This window comes from Pogoniulus pusillus, chromosome 27 (genome assembly GCF_015220805.1).
Source record: "Pogoniulus pusillus isolate bPogPus1 chromosome 27, bPogPus1.pri, whole genome shotgun sequence".
In the NCBI taxonomy this organism is placed as follows: Eukaryota; Metazoa; Chordata; class Aves; order Piciformes; family Lybiidae; genus Pogoniulus; species Pogoniulus pusillus.
In genome coordinates this window covers 351,462-373,509 of record NC_087290.1, presented here as the reverse complement: position 1 = coordinate 373,509, position 22,048 = coordinate 351,462, and the positions used below count along the sequence as shown (strand labels likewise).

The window sequence follows — 22,048 nt, the reverse complement described above, 5'->3', positions numbered from 1 at the left end:
CTAAATACTTACAACTCCCATGCTCTCTGGGAGGCAAGCTTGAAAAGCTAGAGAAGTGACAAGCTTCCAAGCAGACGAGTGACAGCAGTGACTCTGCCCACCCTCAGCAGCACAGCACGGCTGGGGGCACAGGAGCAACTGGTCCCCAGCATCTAGGGCTGTGGCAAGCTCAACAGCCTCCATCTTTATAAACAAAGAAGCAGCTGCAGTCCATCTGGTTGCAACATGAGGAGTATCCTTTCATCAACGACCTCTCCCCAAGATGTTCAATATTCACCCTAGGAGGTGTTCTTACTGCAGCTTGCAGAGCCTAAAGTGAAGGGACCCAACGGCCACAGACACTTCGGGCACTTTGGGCATCCTGGAGGTACAGGTCAACAGCAACTGAACATGAGCCAGAGTCTGAAGAAATGCGACAGGCAGAGGAGTGAAACACTTCAGTCACAATGAAGACCTAAACGGCCTCGGGGTTCACATCCTCCCTGCCCTGCCCCTGTGCAAATCTGGGTCTGTTGGAATCCAGCAGAGCTGCTGCAATGGCTTCTGCAGCTGAAACTGATCACTGTGACACCAGCAAAACCCCCAAAGCAAAGGAGCCTCCTGCTTGCTGGGTGCTCACCTGGCTCTCTGGGAGGTGTCTGACCTGATGCTCTTCTGCATCCCATTCCTCATACCAAAACTGTGCCAGGCTGTGCTCCTGGTAGAACCATGGAATGGTGTGGGTTGGAAAGGAACTTAAAGCTCAGCCAGTTCCAACCCCCTGCCACGGGCAGGGACACCTCTCACCAGCACAGGTTGCTCAAGGCCTCATCCAGCCTGGCCTGGAACACCTCCAGGCAGGGGACAGCCACAGCCTCTCTGGGCAACCTGTGCCAGTGTCTCCCCACCCTCACTCCCAAGAATTTCTTCCTCCTCTCCACTCTCTCTCTCCCAGCACAAAGCCATTGTCCCTTGTCCTGTCACTCCCAGCCCTTGTCCCTTGTCCCTCCCCAGCTCTTCTGGAGCCCCTTCAGGTCCTGGAAGGCTGCTCTAAGATCTTCCTGGAGCCTTCTCTTCTCCAGGCTGAACAGCCCTAAGAAGAATCTCCTTCTGCATTGACTCCCCAGCCCTATACCCTTCCTTCAGAGGGGAACAGAGATACAGAGATCTTTCAAACACTCTTTTAGAATGCTCCTCCTTGCTGCTGGCTAAGTCCCCAGGAGGTGAAGAACTCTGAGCCATCTTCCTTCTCTTTTGCACACAGCTACACTGACAGCTCATTAAGACGCTCTATGGAGCTACTCCTGTGCCAGAAACCAGTTTGCTGGTGCCATGTCAGCACATTTCTAGCTAATAAAAGCTGTGGCATGGGAGGGGAGAGAAAAGAACGGAGACTGATTGTCCTAGAGCCTGGAATGGATTTCACAGCAGAGGGTGTTTCAGACTAAGGAAACTTTTATTCACACCTAAATAGTATGGAATACTGCCAGCTCTGGAAGTTTCCTTTCCTCCACAACATCTCAGTGGAATGAGACTCTAAACACGATCCAGTAACCATGGCAGACCCTCCATGAATCCAGGTGTTTTTCTCCAGCTCAGAAACATGCTGGCACTGAGGCCCTGCCAGCAACAGGAGGCTGGGGCACCCACTGCCAGCTGCCAGCAAGGGCAAGCAGCCCCCGAGAGCAGCGAGGGCCAGGGAATGAGGGGAGGGGGCTTGCCCAGGGCAGGCACTGCCCCAAGGCAGACCAGTAACAGACTGGAGTCAAACCAGGGACAGTACTTCAAGCAACAGCCCCTGGGGCTGGCAGCTACGTTTCTCTGGCTCAGAGCTAGAGGCTTGTTAGCTGTTGCTGTGGTGCTCCAGGCAGCGATCACCTGGGCTGGAGCTGTGCCCTGCTCTCAGCATTGTGCTCTTGGACTCACAGAAGCATCTTAGTTAGAAAAGAGCCACGACTGAGGCCAGCCATGAACTCATCACTGCCAGGGCACCACCAAACCAGGTCCCTCAGCACCACATCTCCACAGCTCAGAAACCCCTCCAGGGATGAGGACTCCACCACTGCACTGGACACACTGGGCCAGGCCTTGACAGCCCTTAAGGGGAAGAAATTGTTCCTCATGTCCCACCTGGAGGCCATTTCCTCTCATCCTGCCACTTACTAGCAGGGAGCAGAGCCCAACTCCCACCTGGCTGCAGCCTCCTCTCAGGGAGCTGCAGAGAGCAATGAGCTCTGCCCACAGCCTGCTCTTCTCCAGCCTCACCACTCCCAGCTCCCTCAGCTGCTCCTCCCCAGCCCTGTTCTCCAGACCCTTCCCCAGCTTTGTTGTCCTTCTCTGGCCCTGCCCCAGTTCCTGAATGTCCATCTTGTAATGAAAGGCCCAAAACTGACCCCAGGATTTGAGCTGTGGCCTCACCAGTACTGAGCACAGGAGGATGATCCCTGCCCTGCTCCTCTGGCCACAGTAACACAAGAAGCCATGAGGCAGGTAGAGGGATGTTTGCAAGAGCATGGGGAAAGCCAGACTGGATCTGTTCATTCATTCATTTGGTGGCTGTGAGGACATACCACAGAACAGTCTGGGTTGAAAGGAACCTCCAAAGCTCATCCAGTCCACCCCCCTGCAGTCAGCAGGGACATCCTCCACTAGAGCAGGTTGCCCACAGCCCTGTCCAGCCTCACTTTGAATATCTCCCAGGATGAGCCCCAACTACCTCCCTGGGCAACCTGCTTCAGTGTTCCAATACCTTCATGGTGCAGAACATGTTCCTAACATCCAATCTAAACCTGCTCTGCTCTAGTTTGAAGCCATTGCCCTTGTTCTGTCACTGCATGCCTTAGGAAACAGTCTCTCTCCAAGCAAACTACTTCCCACAAGTGAGGCATAATCTGGTACTGCCCTTTTGCATCTGTGACACTTGCCCCGCCCAGCAGACAGGCAATGGCTGTCAGGTGGAGCACAGCCCAAAAAAAACAGCTCCCCGCTGCAGCCTGTCTCCAGTCCATCCACCTCCGTGGCATTTAGGAAGAGACTGCAGCACCCGCCATGCACAAGCCCTGCCCCTGCACTGCTGCTGCACGGCACACTGCAGTGCTGCTGGAGACACTGCATGGGCAAGGAGAGGGCAGCAGCCTGAGCAGTGTGGGAACACGCTGCAGGAGGTGCCGCATGGCTCCAGCATGCAAGTGCAGAGCAGCAAGCTGGCCTGACTTGTCAGCTGAGAGCTCTGAAGTTCATGACCACTACTAGAGGACAGAGGAGCAAAGCCTTTCACACCGCCCCAGCCCTCCTTGTTCTCACCATGCCAACATATGACAAAAGACAGAAGGGACCTCCAGAGATCACAGAGTCCAAACCTCTGCCAGAGCAGAGTTACACAGGAACACATCCAGGTGGGTCTTGAAAACCCACCAGAGAAGGAGATTCCACAACCTCTCTGGGCAGCCTGCTCCAGGGCTCCAGCGCTCTGACAGGGAAGTTTTCCTTGCCCCTTTCCCAGGCAGTAACCCCACAGCCCAGCCCTGAGCTTCTCTCCCCTCAGAAGGGCTGTCTGACAAGCAGCACTTGGACAGCCTCCACTTCTCCAGCCCGTGGATAAGGTGCTGACACAGCAAGGCCAAAAGCCTCCCCTCAGCTCTCTTTTACACTCTGCCTCGCAGAGCTGGGAGCCTCAGATCTCATTAACCTCTGCCAGTGAAGCTACCCAACAGCTACAGAAGGGTCAGCTGGAATCCAGCATCAAAGCGTCCCAGCAGTAAGAGGTCAGCCAAAGGCACCAAAGGCATTAGCACAAGCAGGTCCAAATCCTTGACTTCACCACAAGTGTTCTCAAAGAGCAGCACTGTCCAGACAGCAGCTCCAGAGAGAGGGGTTAGAAAGGGCCCAAATTGAGCCTTAACTTGTCCCCATGGCTGTCCTGCACATATGTACTCCAATTTGTCATCACAGGAACTCTGCAGGTCCTGCTGCCTGTCAAGGATCTGGAGTTCTTTAGCTGCAATGGTGTCTCTCACCAGTACCCAAAACCAGATGTCTCTCCTTCAGTCCCAGTTCTTCCACACTGATTTGTAACCATTCATAAAACACAGAGAGGGAAGAGTTGAAGATGCAGAATAGACCTTTCCGAGACTCCCTTCAGGGGCAGATCAATCTTCTCTCTTTGATATTACCATGAATCACTTCTCACATCCTGCAGAGCAGAAGCCTCCTTCCCTACTGGAGCTGCAATTCATCCCCAAATCCCATCCATCCCAGGCTCCACAGATGCAGGCAGCCTCTTGCAGGCAGCCTCTTGCAGCCAGCCTTTCGTCCACAAACAGAGCAGGCCTCACGTGCTGAGGCTGTATGAGGGGAAGGGAGAGTCTAGAGCAGACATCCAGCATGCAGCAACAGCTACAGACCCTCCACTGGCAGGGGACCTTTGTAGCATCCCAATTTTTCCAAACGCCCAGAGCAGTGCAGATCACACTCAGAGAAGCAGCTGCAGTCAGCACACGAGGGGAGGCAGAGGCAGGAGAACAGCTCCAGAGGTGCCCGAGCGTTGGCAGCAGCACTGTGAGGAAGCACAAAGGCAGGAGCTGCCCGAGCACACCTGCTGGATGCAGCACAGAGCAGCGTGAGAGCAGGTGATGAGACCCTTCTCATGGAGGGGTGCCACAGTTCTACGATTCCATGAAAGTCTCTCATGACTGCAAAGCTTCAACAGACTGCAAGACCAACTCTGAGGTGGCTAACCCAAGCTTTGCTGCATTCAAGACCACAAGACAAAACTGGATAGGGACAGCTGGGAAACGCAAGGCACCAGGAGGAGGACAGCAGCAGCTGAGCGCAGAGCCCTGCTGGCACAGCAGCAGACTGCAATGGAGGCACCGCGGGCCAGGATGATCTTGCACCCCTTGGTGTGATCGATTCACACCCTGGCAGCCACCAGCAAGCTCCCGCACTGACACATCCCCAGGAGGTGTCCTTCAGCCTGGGCTTTCACCACACTTCTTTATTCAGCTCCACGGGGCCCTGGACAAGCTGCTACAGCACAAGAGGTCCCTGCTGAGTGCAGAAGCATGGGTGAGGGGACTCCAGAGGTCCCTTCTGACAGTCTGAGACTCCATGATTCCTTCTCATCCCAGCTGAGCCTTGAGTCTGCTCCTGGTTTACCACTCATGCTAAGCACTCAGTGTTTGGGTCTAGCTGGGAATTTGAGCTTCAGGTTTCCAAGGAAATCTGTAGCCAGAGGAGACAACTGAATGAGTCCTTGTGTTAATTTAACAGCCTACAGCCTAAACCATCCTTCTCCAGTTGAAAGCCTTGTGGGTCTGTAAGACTCACTTCTACACACCATGCTTAGTATCCAGCACCCCTACCAGAAACCCAGGGAAAGGGAGAACATCAGAGGAAAAAAAGGTCTATTTTCCTTTGAAGAAAACGTTCCCTCTCAGCACTGCAAAGTCTTGGCCATGCACCACTCCCCCTCGGCAGCTGGGAGCTTACCAGCCAGCCAAAAGCTGACTTCAGTGCTTAGCCCTCACAAGGTCACACAATTATGGAGCCACTTGACTGAGCAAACCAATCACTAGTGAGACACTGGACAGGAACTGTAGGTGCCAGGGAGCTGCCTGCATCCCCCACCCTGGCACACAGCTCTGTGCTAATGTCATGGTTGAGGGGTTCCAAGTTATCCCAGATTTCCCAAAGCAATCTCAGTCTGTTGTACTCTTGCACAAACACCAGAACAGCTCCTGATGGCTTAACACAGACCCCTCTGCCCAACCTCTGCAGCAAAGGCTCCCATCAAAACTCTACACAACCTCAGCATGGTGGGAGCTGCAAGGGACCTCTGGAGATCATCCAGTCCAACCCCCTGCTCAAGCAGGGCACCCATGGCAGCTTGCCCAGCAGCACAATGCCCAGGGGGGTTTGGAAGCTCTCCACACAAGGAAACTCCACAACCTTTCAGGACAGCCTGCTCCAGGCCTCCAGCACCCTTCACAACAAACAACTTTCTCCTCCTCTTCACATCCAACCTCCTGGATTCCAGTTTGCACCCACTACCTCTTGTGCTGTCCCTGGGCACCACTGTCAAACGAACTGCCAGTCAGAAAGATGAGATCTGGTACTCCCCAATCATACTTGTGAAGAGTACTGGAGCCAGGGAAATACAGAGGGTAGCAATAAATAAGTAGAGAAGCTGAGCTTGGCTCCACCAACATCTGGGGAGCAGCTGCCATTCAGTGCCACCATCAGCAGAGAGCTACCAGGACTCCCGCAGCTTTCCTGCTTGTCTAAGGCACAGCCATGGCAGCTCTGCAGACAGCAGTGGGGGCAGAGGGACAAGGGGAAGCAGATCTGCATCTTGGCACATGGCAGCCTCACTGCTTGCACTCACATCAGAGTAATTAGAGCTGTGACTGCTAATAAGATAATGACTTCCCCAGAAACTCTCTGAACATGACTGAAGAACTCATCACAACATTGCCCAGCCTGTCCTGAGTGCAGCCTCCAGACTGCAGAATAACTGAAGCCACCCCAAAGACAAAAAGGCAAAAGAAATACCAGAGAGCTCCTGGCAGAAGGAACTGCAACTGTTTCAGAGGTCCTCGCCTCAAAATGATGTCTGCCAGGGCAGCAAACCAAGAGAAACAAGTCCTCACCACACCTCCATCCACCAGGCAAGACTCAGCTCTTACACTGGGTGCCACCAAGAAATAAAGCACACGAGTTCGTGTCCAGCCAGCTTCACCCCCTGAAACAGCTTCCAGCTGCCACAGGACAACCCTCCCCTTCAGCTGCCAGGCTTGGCCCACTGAGACGCTGAGCCCACCGAAGGTTTGGATCTTTCAGGAGAACCTTCCCCATCCAGGGAAGCTCTCCATACAAGGACACTGCACCACCTCTCTGGGCAGCCTGCTCCAGGCCTCCAGCACCCTCACATCAAACAACTTTCTCCTCCTCTTCAGATGGAACCTCCTGGGTTCTAGTTTGTGCCCACTGCCCCTTGTCCTGCCACTGAGCATCACTGACAAGAGTCTACCAAACAAAGAGGAGAACTTCCCCACCCAGATATACCAGCACAGGAAATTTACAGGAAAAGCTTCTGCATTGCCATGGACTCAACACTCAGGACAAATGCTTCTCCTTCTGCTTCTGTCCATATCTGACAGCTGCAACAGCACAGGCAGGAACTTCTGAAGTCCTCAGTGACCAACAAATCCAGGCTGCAAATTCCTAAGCAGGTCAAAACTGCAAGTGAGGCAATGCCAGCCTGCACCCCATGGCTGGTGCCTCAAGGTCTGTAGGGCACAGAGGAAACATACTGGAAAAAACATAGCAGCTGGAAAACAGGAAAGGTTGAGTCAGGCTTCCAGATGGATTTTTTTTGACAGTCCTGATGTTTGATTCTAGGGAAAGCAAACAAATTGAAAGCTGCACTTGCTACTTCATAGCAACCTCAGAAGCAAGGGACAAGCCTTCCCCAGGAACCCACAGCAGGCTTCCTTGCATTACCACCACTCTGGTTTCATTCGTTCTCCTCTGTGCCACTGCTTCCCCAGGCCAAGCCCAAGGGCCCCATCTGTAGTGCAGGAGCTTTGGGTCTGAGGGACACCACACAGAGGGCTGCAGGGCTGACACTCAGGGCCTGAGCATTGCCACTGCTTTACAGTGCTGCAACACACCCCAGAGGAAAGTGCAGCCTCCTGGGCTGCAGCAGCAGCAGCCCTCACTGACCAGGTTTGGCTGTGACACATCTCCAGTGCTGCAAAGCTGCAGCCATGCCTGTACACTTACACCTCACCCACCTGCAGCCACTCTCCCACACAGCCAGGCAGTCACTACTGCAGCTTCAGCCCACAAGTATCTGTCAGATCAGTGCCCTGCCGCCATCAAGGGAAGGACTCTGGGGTGCTGGGAGTGCAAAACTGGACAGGAGCTGACACTGAACAGTGCCAGCCCAGCCCCAGCCTGTCCTGGGCTGATCCCCAGCAGTGAGGGCAGCAGGGGCAGGAAGGGGATTCTGCCCCTCTGCTGTCCTCTGCTGAGACCCTCCCTGCAGTGCTGGGGCAGCTCTGGAGTGCTCAGCACAGCACAGACAGGGACCTGATGGAGAGGGCCAGAGGAGGCCACAGCAGTGCTGGCAGGGCTCGAAGGGCTCTGCTGTGAGCCAGGCTGGCAGAGTTGGGGGTGTTCAGCCTGGAGAAGCAAAGGCTCAGGGAGACCTTCTGGTGGCCTTGCAGTGCTGAAAAGGGAGATCAGAAAGCTGGGGACAGACTTTTTCTCAGGGCCTGTTGTGCCAGGCCAAGGGGGGATGGTTTGGACTGAAAGAGGGAGATTCAGAGTGGTGAGAAGGGAGAAACGTTTGACCCTGAGGGTGAGGAGAACCTGGCCCAGGTCGCCCAGAGAGGTGGGAGCTGCCCCACGGCTGGCACCAGTGCAGGTCAGGTTGTTTGGGGCTGACCCTGCTGGCTGCAGGTTAGACTGGATGGCCTGGAAAGGTCCATTCCACCCAAATCATACTCTACAACTCTCTACCTCTACTCACTTTACCCCTACTCAATGATCAGGATGTCTTCTCTTTAGAAGGGTCCAGTCATTTTTCTCCATCCAGGCTAAGCTCAACCCCTGCTGGAATTCAAACAAGGTGTCTGACTACACAACATGATTTGTTGTTATTCATTTATCTGCTGCACCCAATGCCTTGGTGCTTTATCCCATCACAAACATCACCAACCGTCAGGTGGGGACAGGCTGGGAGAGTTGGGGATGTTCACTGTGGAGAAGAGAAGGCTCCAGGGAGACCTCAGAGCAGCCTTCCAGTACCTGAAAGGGCTGCAGGAGAGCTGGGGAGGTACTCTGGACAAGGGCTGGGAGAATGGCTTTGAGCTGGGAGAGGGGAGAGAGCAGAGATGAGGCACAGATTGCCCAGGGAGGTTATGGCTGCCCCCTCCCTAGAGGTATTGGAAAGGCAGGCGGGATGAGGCCTTGAGCAACCTGTGCTGGTGGGAAGTGTCCTTGCCCATGGCAGGGGGCTGGAGCTGGATGACCTTTAAGATCCCTGACAATGCCATGCCAGCAGGCGCCTCTGTACACCTCAGTCATCCCTATCACTCCCAAGGCCAGCTCCTCACACCCTTTTCTTCAGCCACAGGTTTTCTAATGACCAGCTCCCCTCCCTGCATGCTCAATGCTTACTTCTCAAGGCAAGTAACATTCTGTGCCAAAGACAAAGCACTGAAGATCAGAGAGGAGAGACCATGAAGCCAAAGCCCTAGGAGGGTTACTGCACAGCGAGCTCTCCCCACAGTGCTGCCTTCCCAGGGTTTGAGGCACATGCCAGTAACCATTTATCTCATGCCAACCTCGTTCCTGGCTTTTACACTGACACTCTGCTGTCATCTAAATCTGAAGAGGTAACTTAGGGACACTTCAGAACATGAGCTACTGGTCATGGAGGTGTTGGATAGAAGGTTGCACTTGATCTTGAAGGCCTTTCCCAACCTTCAGGATTCCATGATAGTAACTTGCCTCTGTACTGGGCAAGTGCAGAGGGACGGGCTCACCTCCTGCCTTCTCCACCTGCCAAACTTCAGCAGCAGTGGCTGGGATGAGCAGCAGAAAGCATCTGTCAGAAGCTGTGCAGCAGAAAGTCTCCCCTTGCCCAAAACTGCAAGTGGGTGAAACCCACCCAGCAGCCTTGCTTGCCCACCTTCTTTCACTCATGGGTGTCAGGAGAATTCCTACCGATGCTGCCCAGAGCAGGGCTCTGCTGCAGACTTCACATAAACCACTTTCCCCTCCCATCTTTCACCAGTCCACATTGCCCAACAGAGAATGTTCAGCACCCACGGAGCCCTGGAGCCAGCTGTGATCTGTTGGAGGGTAGCAGAGCCCTGCAGAGGGACCTGGCCAGACTGGATGGGTGGGCAGAGGCCAACGGGATGAGATTAAACAAAGTCAAGTGCAGGGTTCTGCACTTTGGCCACAACAACCCCAAGCAGCACTACAGGCTGGGGCCAGAGTGGCTGAGAGTAGCCAGGAGGAAAGGGACCTGGGGGTACTGATAGATAGTAGCTGAAGATGAGGCAGCAGTGTGCCCAGGTGGCCAAGAGAGCCAATGGCATCCTGGCCTGGGTCAGGACCAGTGTGGCCAGTAGGACAAGGGAGGTTATTCTGTCCCTGTACTCAGCACTGCTCAGGCCACACCTTGAGTACTGTGTCCAGTTCTGGGCTCCTCAGTTCAAGAGGGATGTTGAGGTGCTGGAAGGTGCCCAGAGAAGGGCAACAAAGCTGGGGAGGGGCCTGGAACACAAACCCTATGAGGAGAGGCTGAGGGAGCTGGGGTTGTTTAGCCTGCAGCAGAGGAGGCTCAGGGCAGAGCTCATTGCTGCCTGCAGCTGCCTGCAGGGAGGCTGTAGCCAGGTGGGGTTGGGCTCTGCTGCCAGGCAGCCAGGGACAGAACAAGGGGACACAGCCTGAAGCTGTGCCAGGGGAGGTCTAGGCTGGATGTGAGGAGGAAGTTGTTGGCAGAGAGAGTGATTGGCATTGAAATGGGCTGCCCAGGGAGGTGGTGGAGGCACTGTCCCTGGAGGTGTTCAAGAGAAGACTGGATGAGGCACTTAGTGCCATGGTCTGGTTGACTGGACAGGGCTGGGGCATAGGTTGGACTGGATGACCTTGGAGGTCTCTTCTAACCTGCTTGATTCTCTGATCTCCCTGACAAATGCAGAGCTGGCCTCCTCCTCCACCCAGTGCTGTGCACACCCATCCACACTCCCTCTGCGGTGCTGGGCAGCAACAGGGATGATCCCTCCAGGCAGCTTCCCAAGGTGCAGTGAACCACACACAGGGATTTCAGAGTTTGCCAAACTCCCCCACAGCCCCAGCACAGCTATCCTCACACTGAGTTCCCACCAGCAAACAGCCCTTGCCCTCCTTGCCTGGTAGTTCCAGGCTGAAGTCACTTCATGCCAATGAATGCAGCTTGCCTTCTAAAACTCTCCAGTTGCTTATTCTTGCTGTTTGGGATATGCCTTGTGGGTTAGAGTGGTCCTGCTTGGAGTAGGACATGTGTGGGTGCTTGTGCTGCCAGGCCCAGAGTGGGTGGGCAGAACTGCTCTCATGCAACCGCTCCTGCAGCCAAGCTGCAAGGGGTCCTTATCTGAGCTACTGTTCAGCATGCCTTTGATACATCAGCTGTATCCTCTCTGCCCCTCAGCCAGGCATCTCCTCTAGAGACTCAAATCACCCTGCTAAATGGTCCACAGAAGCCATCCAGCACCACCTGACTTTCCCTGAAGCCTCTTACAAAAGGAGTTTGTCCTTCCTCCACTTCCAGGTAGCACAGACCCCACAGGACTTTATGGCATCGAGACAGCCACATAAAGGCTCATCTGACCCAGCAGAAGCCAGAGAAGCACCCCTCAGAAAGTTCAGAGGTGCTGCACCCTGGCAAGCAGAGCCCTGGCTGAAGCACAGGGTGACATGCTCAGCGTAGTGCCACCTCTTCAAACCCAGCCAAGGTCCAAAGCACATCAGTGCCCGTGGTTACTGCTGCCTGGGCAGCGCTGCTTCCTCCAGCAAGCACAGCACAGCCGCACTGTCCAGCCAGCCAGCTCCTCTGCTGCAGCCTGGGGACATTCCCACTGCAGCCACCCCAAAAGAGCCCAAAAGGAAAGAAAAATCCCACAATGTCTTCCCAGATTAAAAAAAACCTGGGCTTTGGAAGTCTGATTATTGCAAGGACAATTAATTATATCAAGCAAAGACATTTAGGGCTTAATGAACACCTTAATTAGGAGGCACAAATGCCCAGCAGCACAGGCTTTGAAAGCATGCCAGAAGTCATGCACGGACAGCAACGGGAGTACCTCACTGCTTTCTGGGGCAGTGCTGCAAGAGATGAGGTCCTCTTGCAGCTCAGCTGCAGGAGCAGTTGCACGAGAGCAGCTCTGCCCACCCACTCTGGGCCTGGAGCTGTCCTGGGAGCACAAGCACTCAAGCATGGCCACTCCAACCCACAGGGCATATCCCAAACAGCAAGAATAAGCAACTGGAGAGTTTCGGAAGACAAGCTGGCTTCATGCTGGAACTACCAGCACCCAGTGGTCCAGCACCTGTAGTGACTTCAAGCCCAGCCTCCGTAACGCGTGAAGCAATGACATGCCTGAACTCCTTGCTGGAACGGTAAGAGGCTGGTGCTTACGCTCCTGGTTGCTAAGTTCTGCCCTTCTCCAGGCAAAAGCCAAGGGAGGAAGCTCAGGAAATGGAAAGTATTACTTCGCCTGGAGATGAGTCCTGCTCACAGCACACCCCCCAGCACAGGCTGCACGCAGCACAGAAGCTGTGCCATGAGCAGGGACATGTTGGAGCGTGGCTCCAGCACGCTGCCTTTGGCTGTTCTCTTCAGGCAGCTAAGGACTCTCCTCTTGCCTTATCCAGTTTCAAAAGCAACACTTCAAAGCCACCCCACGCCAAAAGCCAGAACAGACTGAAGCTGCCAGAGATGCCTCACAGGGAGGGAATCAACACCTGATGGGAAACGGTCTTGTAATCCTCACTCAGAACCACGGACTGTTGTAAACAGAAAAGCAACAGTTCCCTATTAAACTACACCTCTGTCTAGAAGCAGAAAGGTAACTTTAGCTGCCCCAGAGCAGAAGCCAGAGAGATCCCTGCAGGATCAGCACTTTTCCTCGCTTCACGGCGTGCAGGCCTCTGAGAGCTGCAGCTGAGCTTCCCCCGGAGCCAGGGCAAGCACCGAGGGCGATAACGGCTGTGCAGGCCAGGCTGCGGCACGGCGTGCGCCGAGACACGGCCAGGACAGCACTGCTGGGCACAACGCACTGACCCCTGAGGAAACCCAAGCTGAGGAGCTCAGACTGATCCCCAAGGGCAGCATAGGATTAGGAGGCAGGGACAAGCCTGCACGGAGCTCACCACACTTTTTACCTTCTCTCCCTCGAGAAAACGGCGAGAGACGACTGATGAGATGGATAAACTGGCCAAAAGCCGAGTTTCCAGAAGGGTTTTCACTTTATCGTTAATATTTAAGCTCGATGAAGCTCTGAAGCAGGGACTGCCTGCCACCACGGCGCATCCCCAGCCCCGCTGCGGCGGAGCTCAGCTCCCGCAGCCTGTGGCGGGGGGGGGATGAAGCAGCTTCCCGAACACAGCAGCCTGGGGGAGCCCACCCGCTCCAGCGAGCGCACTTCTCCCACAGTCGGAGCCCGCATCTCACCTGCGTCCTGCCCACCGGTCCCTGCACAGCCGCCGGGAGCAGAGCCGCGGGCGTGTGTCTCCTCCGCGGTGCACCTGCCTCACGCCAGGGACAAGCCGGCTAAGGCAGGCGCCCCGCGGAGCGGGCAGCGCGGCCTAGGCCCACTTCATCCGGGGCGGGCAGGAGGCGGCCCCGCAGCCCGCCCGCGGCGAGGCCCCCGCTGAGGCGACGGCCGGCGCCAGAGCCCCGCGGGCGCGGAACGCAGCTCGCCTCGGGCCGGTCGCCGCCCCACGCTCACCTGCGCTCGGCTGCTGTCGGCCGCGCTCGGCGCCGCTCGGCTCCAGCGCGCCGCTGTTTGCAGCGCCCGGACACGCTCCTCGGCCCGCGCCCTATCGGAGCGCTCCGCCCCGCGCCGCCGCCGACCGAGCGCCTGCCATTGGCTGTCGCCGCCGACCGAGCGCCTGCCATTGGCTGACGCCGACCGCCGCTGGCCCCGGCCAACCTTCGGCCGCGAGGGGAGGAGCGGGGTCCCGTGCTGCCCGCACTGCACCGTGGCTGCGGCACCAGCGGCTGGAGGCGTGAGAAAGGGCAGCCAGTGGGTGAGGGAGTCTCCTTCACCGCTACTCCGCCCTAGGCAGCCACGCCTGGAGTCCTGGGTGCAGCTCTGGGCTCCCCGGTTACAGAGTCAGGGAGCTGCTGAAACGAGCCCAGGGGAGGCTGCAAAGCTGCTGAGGGGCCTGGAGCAGCTCTGGGAGGAGCAAAGGCTGAGAGCCCTGGGGCTGAGAGCCTGCAGAAGAGCAGCCCCAGAGGGCATCTGAGCAATGCTCAGCAAGAGCTGAAGGAGCTGTGGGGAGCAAGAGGCTATGGCCAGACTCTTGTGAGTGGTGCCCAGGGACAGGAGAAGGGGCAGCAAGGGGCACAAAGTGGCAGGCAGGAGGTTGGCTGTGCAGAGCAGGAGCAAGTTGTTTGTTGTGAGGGTGCTGGAGGCCTGGAGCAGGCTGCCCAGAGAGGCTGTGGAGTGTCCTTGTGTGGAGAGCTTCCAGCCCCCCTGGCACTGTGCTGCTGGGCAAGCTGCAGTGAGTGCCCTGCTGGAGCAGGAGTTGATCTGGATGATCCCCAGAGGTCCTTCCTCACCTCACTGCGCTGGAGTTCTGTGTAGCCAGAAGCACAGGTAGGCTGGGGGCAGCCTCTTGGGTGAAAACTGGGGTTTTTTTGTCAATGAGGTGATGCGGACAGGGTGATGCTGTTCTAGCTGAGAACGGGGGTGTGAGGGACACGATGTGGTGTAGGCAGTGGAGGAACCCAGTGGTGAGGGCACAGACTCAGGGTGGCTGCTTCCTGGGTCCTTGATGGTTGGGCTGTCAGTGGGGTGAGTTTCCCTGTGCTGCAGCACCATGCCCATGTGTGCTCCCTAGGCACCATGGAGGCACAGATGAGGGCAGGACCTCATTGTTCTCCAGGGGATTCCTGCAAGCCAGCACCCTCTGTGTTTTGTGACTCGTGTTTTGCCTTTTAATTTTACCCTGCTCTCTTTTACCTGCTTGGCTCAGGGTTGCCCATGCCCCTGGTTCCCACCGCAGCCCCACAGGCAGCTCTAAAGTGTGCTTCCTGTGGGACTGGTGAGGATGTTTGGTTTGTGACCAGTGACTCGCAGCCAGGCAAACTGGGCCCTGCTGTGACCCCACTCACTGTCAGGATCCCCACCAGGGAATCTCAGCTGTGGCTGGAGAGCAAGAATTGGATTAAATCCACATTGCTGCCTCAACCTACTGCTGGCTGCTGCTCCTTCCTGCTGTGACAGCAGGCAGACAGAAACGCTTGTTGCCTACTTCCAGCAGATCTCAAATAATCCCCTGTTTTGGAAACAAAACAGCACAGAACAACTCAACAGTAATAATGCCACTTGAGGTTTGCTACCAGCTTTGGATCCCATCCCAAAAGCCTTGCTTGGGCTGTCACTGTGTTTAGAGGAGTACTAAAAGGTAATGAAGGGACACTGCTAATGCAGTGAAGCTGTGTTGTGAGCCTTGTGGAGACCACCAACTTACCCTCTTCTGTAGGCAAACCTTGCTGCGATTCACTCTGCGGCCAAGTCTGGTTGCCTGCAGAACTGTGCTTTGTCGCCCCTGTTGGTCACAGGCAGCTGAGCATCTCTCTGCAGATGAACAGGTCTATCTAGAGCCTTGTCAGCTCCACCTAAGATGTTGCTCCATCCAGTCAAATTTCAGTCAAAACTACTTTGAACTGAAATGTTCTGACTTTTGCTTGAAATCTGTGAGACCTCATTCTCCTACTGTTCATTCTTACATTGGCTGATAAAAGAACAGATCGAGCAACATGACCACAGTGTTCTCTGTCTCCTGATTTTGCAGGGAAGAAAAACTCCCCAGGAATCAGCACTGGTCGCTGGCAGATATGTGCTGGCTGCATCCAAAGCAGGGGGAACTGCGGCACAGCGGGGGGATTCTGCCCATCTACTCTGCTCTGCTGAGATCTCACCTGCAGCACTGCCTCCAGATCTCATGAGTCCAGCACAAGAAGGACATGGAGCTGCTGGAGAGGGTCCAGAGGAGCCCATGAAGATGCTCAGAGGGCTGGAGAAGCTCCGCTGTGGAGACAGGCAGGGAGAATCACAGCTGTTCAGCCTGATGAAGGTGCCAGGGAGACCTTAGAGCAGACTTTCAACACCCGAAAGAGCTGCAGGAGAGCAGGGGAGGGACTTTGGACAAGGGCTGAGAGTGACAGGACAAGGGACAATGGCTTTGAGCTGGGAGAGGGAGAGTGGAGATGAGGAGGAAATCCTTTCCAGTGAGGGTGGGGAGAGACTGGCGTAGGTTGCCCAGGGAGGCTGTGTCTGTCCCCTCCCTGAAGGTATTGAAGGCCAGGCTGGATGAGGCCTTGGGCAACCTGTGCTGGTAGGAGGTGTCACTGCCCATGGCAGGGGTTTGGGACTGGATGGTCTTTGAGGTCCCTTCCAGCCCAACCCAGTCTGTGATTCTGTGGCTGTTAAAGAGTTGTGGCAGTCAGTGAAGTGGTCTCTGTTAGAGTGCTGGAAGGAATTAGTCTGTCAGCTCTGCACAGAAAATCCAGGAGAGAAGATCCTCCACGAGCAGGAAACACTGGGACAGAAAAGAGCTCTTGGAGCAGGTCAACAGCAGTGTGATGAGAAACGGGGGAGGTGGCAGAGCCTCCCAGAGCTGAGGCTGCCCAGCAAACAGGTTCTCTAGTCTCTGCTCTTGGCAGTTTGTTGATCTCCTTGGATGTGTTTTATCTGTAATCCTGGCAACGTTTCCATGGTTTCCTGCCTTTAACTGGTACTGGGTCCAGTTTTACCCCTCAGATACACAATTCCTTCCTGCAGCAGCCAGAAAAAAGAAACCAGAACAGAAATAGAAATAATGTGCTGAGGGCATATGGTATCTGAAGGAGGACAACTGGGACAGCATTTCTCCTCCAGCAGCTGGAAATACCTTCTCATTGCTCTTTCCATGCAGAAAATCTTTCTGACAGAAAGAAGACGGCAACACAGGACAGGCTTCCAGCATCTCACATTGCTCAGGTTTGCTCAGACCTCTCCCTTCCAGACATGTTGGTCCCAAGGCAGTGAAGCTTCATTTGTCTGAATTCCAGGGCATTTGGGAGCAGGGATGTGGCTGCTCTTTATGTACAAGTTTTCTGGTTCTTTTGCTTGTCCAGAGAAGGGCAACAAAGCTGGGGAGGAGCTGGAGAACAGGGCTGGGGAGGAGCAGCTGAGGATGTTCAGCCTGGAGAAGAGGAGGCTGAGAGCAGAGCTCGTTGCTCTCTGCAGCTCCCTGAGAGGAGGCTGTGCCAGGCGGGGGTTGGGCTCTGCTCCCTAGGAACAAGCAATAGCACAAGAGGAAATAGAATCCCAGAATCACAGAATTAACCAGGTTGGAAAAGCCCTCTGAGATCACCAAGTCCAACACTCTCAGCCTGTCCCCCCAGGGGAGGTTCTCATCTTTGTGGCTTCCCCTCATCTAAGAACAGTCAAGGAGTGCTGGTATAAAGGTCGCCCAGCCCAGATGCTCATTTTGAGGGTGTCTGTGGCAGACCATAAAATGCCAAACTCCGTAGAGGTGTTTGTTTGTAATAGTCAGTTAATAATCTGCAAACCCAAACAAGGGCTACTGTAGAAGTGTCTGCAGCTACTCTTTGGAGATCTGTGATGTGCAATCTTGTAAAGACCCAGGCCTGCAGTGACTAAGGAAAGCAGGAGACAAAGGAGAAGCAGAGATATCCTGACATCAGCAACAAAGAAGGGCCTGCTGACCAGAGATGAAAAGCCCCGTGAGGGCAAATGCTGGTGCACATCGCAGATAACCATTCAAGACCACCAGGGTGGGTTGGAACCGGGGCAGAGAATGGGAAAATAGCTCTGTTAATGAACTCCAAGGAATAACTGTGATAACCCTTCCTCTTGTTAGGAATATGCCTGCTTTTGTGACATGTGTCTTGTGCCAGCATGGGCTGTGCAGGATAGACGGAGCCATCCTGCCTGCACGCAGCGCTGCAATAAAATATACCTACTGCAGAACTCTGCATGAGTTTTGGGGCTCATTTCACAGGTCACCTCTAGACCCTCTCCAGCAGCTCCATGTGATTCTTGTGTTAGGGACACCAAAGATGGATGTCATAATCCAGGTGAGGTCTGAAGAGAGCAGAGCAGGGGGGCAGAGTCCCCTCCCTGTGCTGCTCTCCCTGCTTTGCATGCAGCCAACACACAGCTGGCTCTGGGCTGCCAGTGACCAGTGCTGGCTCCTGGACAGTTTGTCACCAACTGACACCCCCAAGTCCTTCTCCTCCAGATTGCTCTCCAGCCACTCCTTGCCCAACCTGGATTTGTGCTCTGGGTTTACCATGATCAAGCTGTAGAGGCTGGCTAGGGCCCAGCTCTCAAGCCTGTCCACGTCCCTTTGGATGGCATGGAGTAATGAATCCCAAGCTAGGAGCAGTGCAGAGGAGCTGTACCAGCCTGTCACCAGAGCACCACTACCAGCTGCACTGCAGATGCCCTGTGCTTGGATAGCAGAGGGCCCTTTGGCCACCTGGGACAGAAGGAAGAACTGCCTTTGGAGCTGCAGGGACATAAAAATTCCTGTCAGTTCATGGCTGTGTGTCAGCCAGAGGGTTTATCCAGCTGGAAACAGGCTCCCACAGCAAAGGGGTATCAGTGTAGGCAGCTAGCTGCTTATTTTAGGGAAAAATCCAATGATCTGGGGAGTGGATGACTGGATTAGAAATAAAATGGAGTCTGCTGTGCCAGAAAGATAATCGTCGGGCTCCAAGACAGGGAGATAGCAGAGGGAAGGAGCTGTCTCTTCCCTCAGTGTTATCCCTTGATAATTTGCATTCTGGGAGTGTCTGGAAGCTCTGGGTACAGGCTGGGGCCTCACCCTGCTGGGAAGTGTGCACAGACAGGATGATGAAGTGTTGCCAGCTCTGCAGAGGCTGGACCAGAGTCCTGCATCCCTGCAGCATCACCTACTAGCAGCACTGCTGCCAACCACACTTCTCTGCACCTGCTCTTGTAGAATATCTGTACCAACTGGCTGAGGGCTTATACCACTCTTAGTCTGGCAAACTTCAGAGATAAGAACTGGCCAGGGGCAAAATCTATTTGCTTTCATGTTCAGAAATTGAACCAAGTCCTGGGCTTCATCAAAAGAAGCACAAGCAGCAGAGCAAGGAATGGGATTCTCCCTCACTACTCCACTCTTGAGAGACCCCACCTGTGAAGCCCTCTGGAGGCTCCTCACAAGGGGGTGGACCCGCTGGGGTGGGTCCAGAGTAGGCCATGAAGATGCTCAGAGGGCTGGAGAAGCTCCCCTGTGGGGACAGCCTCGGAGAGTTGGAGCAGTTCATTGTGGAGAAGGCTGCAGAGAGACCTCAGAGCAGCCTTCCAATATGTGAAGTGAGCTACAGGAGAGCTGGGGAGGGACTTTCGACAAGGGATGGGAGTGACAGGAGGAGGGACAATGACTGTGAGCTGGGAGAGGGGAGACTCAGAGTGGAGATGTGGAGGAAATTCTTTCCAGTGAGGGTGGGGAGAGACTGGCGTAGGTTGCCCAGGGAGGCTGTAGCTGTCCCCTCCTTGGAGGTGTTCAAGGTCAAGCTGGATGAGGCCTTGAGCAACCTGTGCTGGTGGGAAGTGTCCCTGCCCATGGCAAGGGGTTGGAACTGGTTGAGCTTTAAGATCCCTTCCAACCCATTCCATGATTCTTTGATCTCAGCACCAGCTCTGGCAAAAGGAGGGGCTCCCCAGTTTAGGAGGGACAGGATTCTGCTGGAGAGGGTCCAGTAGAGAGCTATGAGGATGATGAGGGGACTGGAGCACTACCTGGTGAGGAGAGGCTGAGTGACTTGGGGCTGCTTAGTCTGGAGAAGAGAAGACTGAGAGGGGATCTAATAAATGTTTATAACTATCTGAGGGCTGGGGGTCAGGGTGGGAGTCCAGGCTCTGCTCACTGCTCCCTGGGATAGGACAAGGAGCAATGGATGGAAGCTGCAGCACAGGAGGTTCCAGCTCAGCACAAGGGGGAACTTCTTGCCTGGAAGGGTCCCAGAGCCCTGGCACAGGCTGCCCAGAGAGGCTGTGGAGTCTCCTTTCCCCGGAGCCTTTCAAGGCCTGTCTGGATGTGTTCCTGTGTGACCTGAGCTGGATTGTGTGGTCCTGCTCTGGCAGGAGGCTTGGACTCCAGGATCTCCTTGTGTCCCTTCCAACCCCTAATATCCTGTGTGATCCTGTGAGGGACCAGAACACCCTCTATAGTCTTTCTGAGCCTTTTTATACCACAGAGGGGCTCAGACTCTTGCTCTGTTGTCCTGCATGCATCTGTCACTGCATGGCACCCACCTGAAAGCCACAGGCCCTGGCTCAGAGCATGAGCTTGTTTTGGTGACAGAATTGCAATGCCACGTTCTGCAGGCTGCAGAGACAGCTGGGGCTAAAGAGTGAAGGATCACTAAAGACTCTGCATTAAAAGCCCCCCAGACCTGTCACGCAAGGGCATTGCAATCGACCCATGGTTCTTAAAGCATTCTGGGGACTGTGGGGCTCCCAGCTGCGAGGCTTTGAGCGGCAGCTCCCGGGGTCACTTGCACACAGCTTGTTTCCTAATGTCCTGTGCTGCCTTCTGATAGAGAAGAGCAGGGGCTCTGCACAGCGAGCAGCTTCAACGCTTGGGCAGGCAGCGCCAAGCTCCTGCTGACCCTGCAGCCTTCCACTGCACCAGCCACAGCTGGTGCTTGACCTGGTTTAAGTGGGTGCAACAGGTTACCTGGACGCTTGGGCTGCGGCGGCTGGCCTTGCCACGCACGGCTGTGCCAAGTGGTCTTCCACTTCCCTCTGCTGGTTGCACTTGCTGGAGAGCTGCAGCGCTGCGCTCGGTGCTGCAGGCTGGAGGAGGGCATTTGCTGCACAGGGAGCCCTCAGCTCCTGGGACAAAGGGGCAAACTCCTGCCGAAACCAGAGAGCTTTCCCCTTCTCTACTCACTGCGTCTTCAATGAAAGCACCTGGCACCTCTCCTAGGCAGGACAGCATCATGAGCAAGGGTGTGCCAGGTCCTGCATATGGGTTGGGGCAAGCCCATCCAGGCAGGGGGTGAAGGGCTGGAGAGCAGCCCTGAGAAGAGCTTTGGGGTGCTGGGGGGTGCAAAGCTGAATGGGAGCTGGCACTGAGCACTGCCAGCCCAGCCCCAGCCCGTCCTGGGCTGATCCCCAGCAGTGTGGGCAGCTGTGGCAGGGAGGGGATTCTGCCCGTCTACTGTCCTCTGCTGAGACCCTCCCTGCAATGCTGGGGCAGCTCCGGAATCGTCAGCACAGACAGGGACCTGCTGGAGAGGGGCCAGAGAAAGCCACAGCAATGCTGGCAGGGCTGGAAGGGCTCTGCTGTAAGCCAGGCTGGGAGGCTTAGGGATGTTCAGCCTGGAGAAGAGAAGGCTTCAGGCTTCTGGTGGCCTTTCAGGGCTGAAAGGGAAGATCAGAAAGCTGAGGACACTTTCTCTCAGGGCCTGTTGTGCCAGGCCAAGGGGGGATGGTTTGGACTGAAAGAGGGAGATTGAGAGTGGAGAGAAGGGAGAAATGTTTGCCCCTGAGGGTGGGGAGAGCCTGGCCCAGGCTGCCCAGAGAGGTGGGAGCTGCCCCATGGCTGGCAGCAGTGCAGGTCAGGATGTTTGGGGCTGTGAGCAGAGGTTCTCCAGCCCCTAAAAAGCCTGTGAGCACCGAGGCATGTCCCTGAGCGCAAATCATGTCCCCTCGCAACAGTGTTGCTTGAGGTCTTAGCTGAACATATGACCCGGTGGCACCTGCAGCTCCCTGTGGCCTGTGCCCTTCTGTTGCATCAAAGGCCAGCACAGTGTCCATCCTGCAGGCTGCTGCCTCCTGCCCACTCCCACCAGCTGCCTCTGTACTGGTTTTCTCCTTTGACAGCTGGGATCCAGGTAACATTTACCCTGGGAGGTGCAAAATGACATTCAGAGAGAGAAGCTTCGCGGGGAGCCTGTGCTGCTGTGTCCTGGAGAGCTGAGCCGCAGTGACCTGAGGCTTGTGCCTCGCTCCTGCTGCCCAGCAGCACACACTGAGTGCTGCACACCCTCCAGCAGGGAGGCAAAGCTTCGTCCCTGGATGCACAGGGCTGGAGTGTGAGGCTGTGGCCCAGAGGTCAGCTCTGGCAGTGAGGGCAGCTGGGGCAGAGCAGCCCATGGCAGCCGCGCGCGGTGCCCGGCAGCGTGCCCGCGCTCCGTGCCAGCCGGGCTCTCTGCGGAGCAAGCCCAAGCCACAGCCCTGAGAGGAAGCCTGCTCGTGGCCAGAGGCCCAGGGGCCCTGCGTGAGAAGGTGGA

General features: G+C 55.7%; 1 protein-coding gene across 1 annotated transcript in view; it reads right to left on the bottom strand.

Moving 5' to 3' along the window:
* The window catches only part of CAMKK1 (calcium/calmodulin dependent protein kinase kinase 1), a 101,199-nt gene extending 87,613 nt beyond the window's left edge, over positions 1–13,586 (bottom strand). The window contains exon 1 of the mRNA XM_064166728.1: positions 13,488–13,586. The gene's annotated coding sequence lies outside the window, so the exon portion shown is untranslated. The remainder of the gene's footprint in view (positions 1–13,487) is intronic.
* Positions 13,587–22,048: the final 8,462 nt, after the last annotated feature.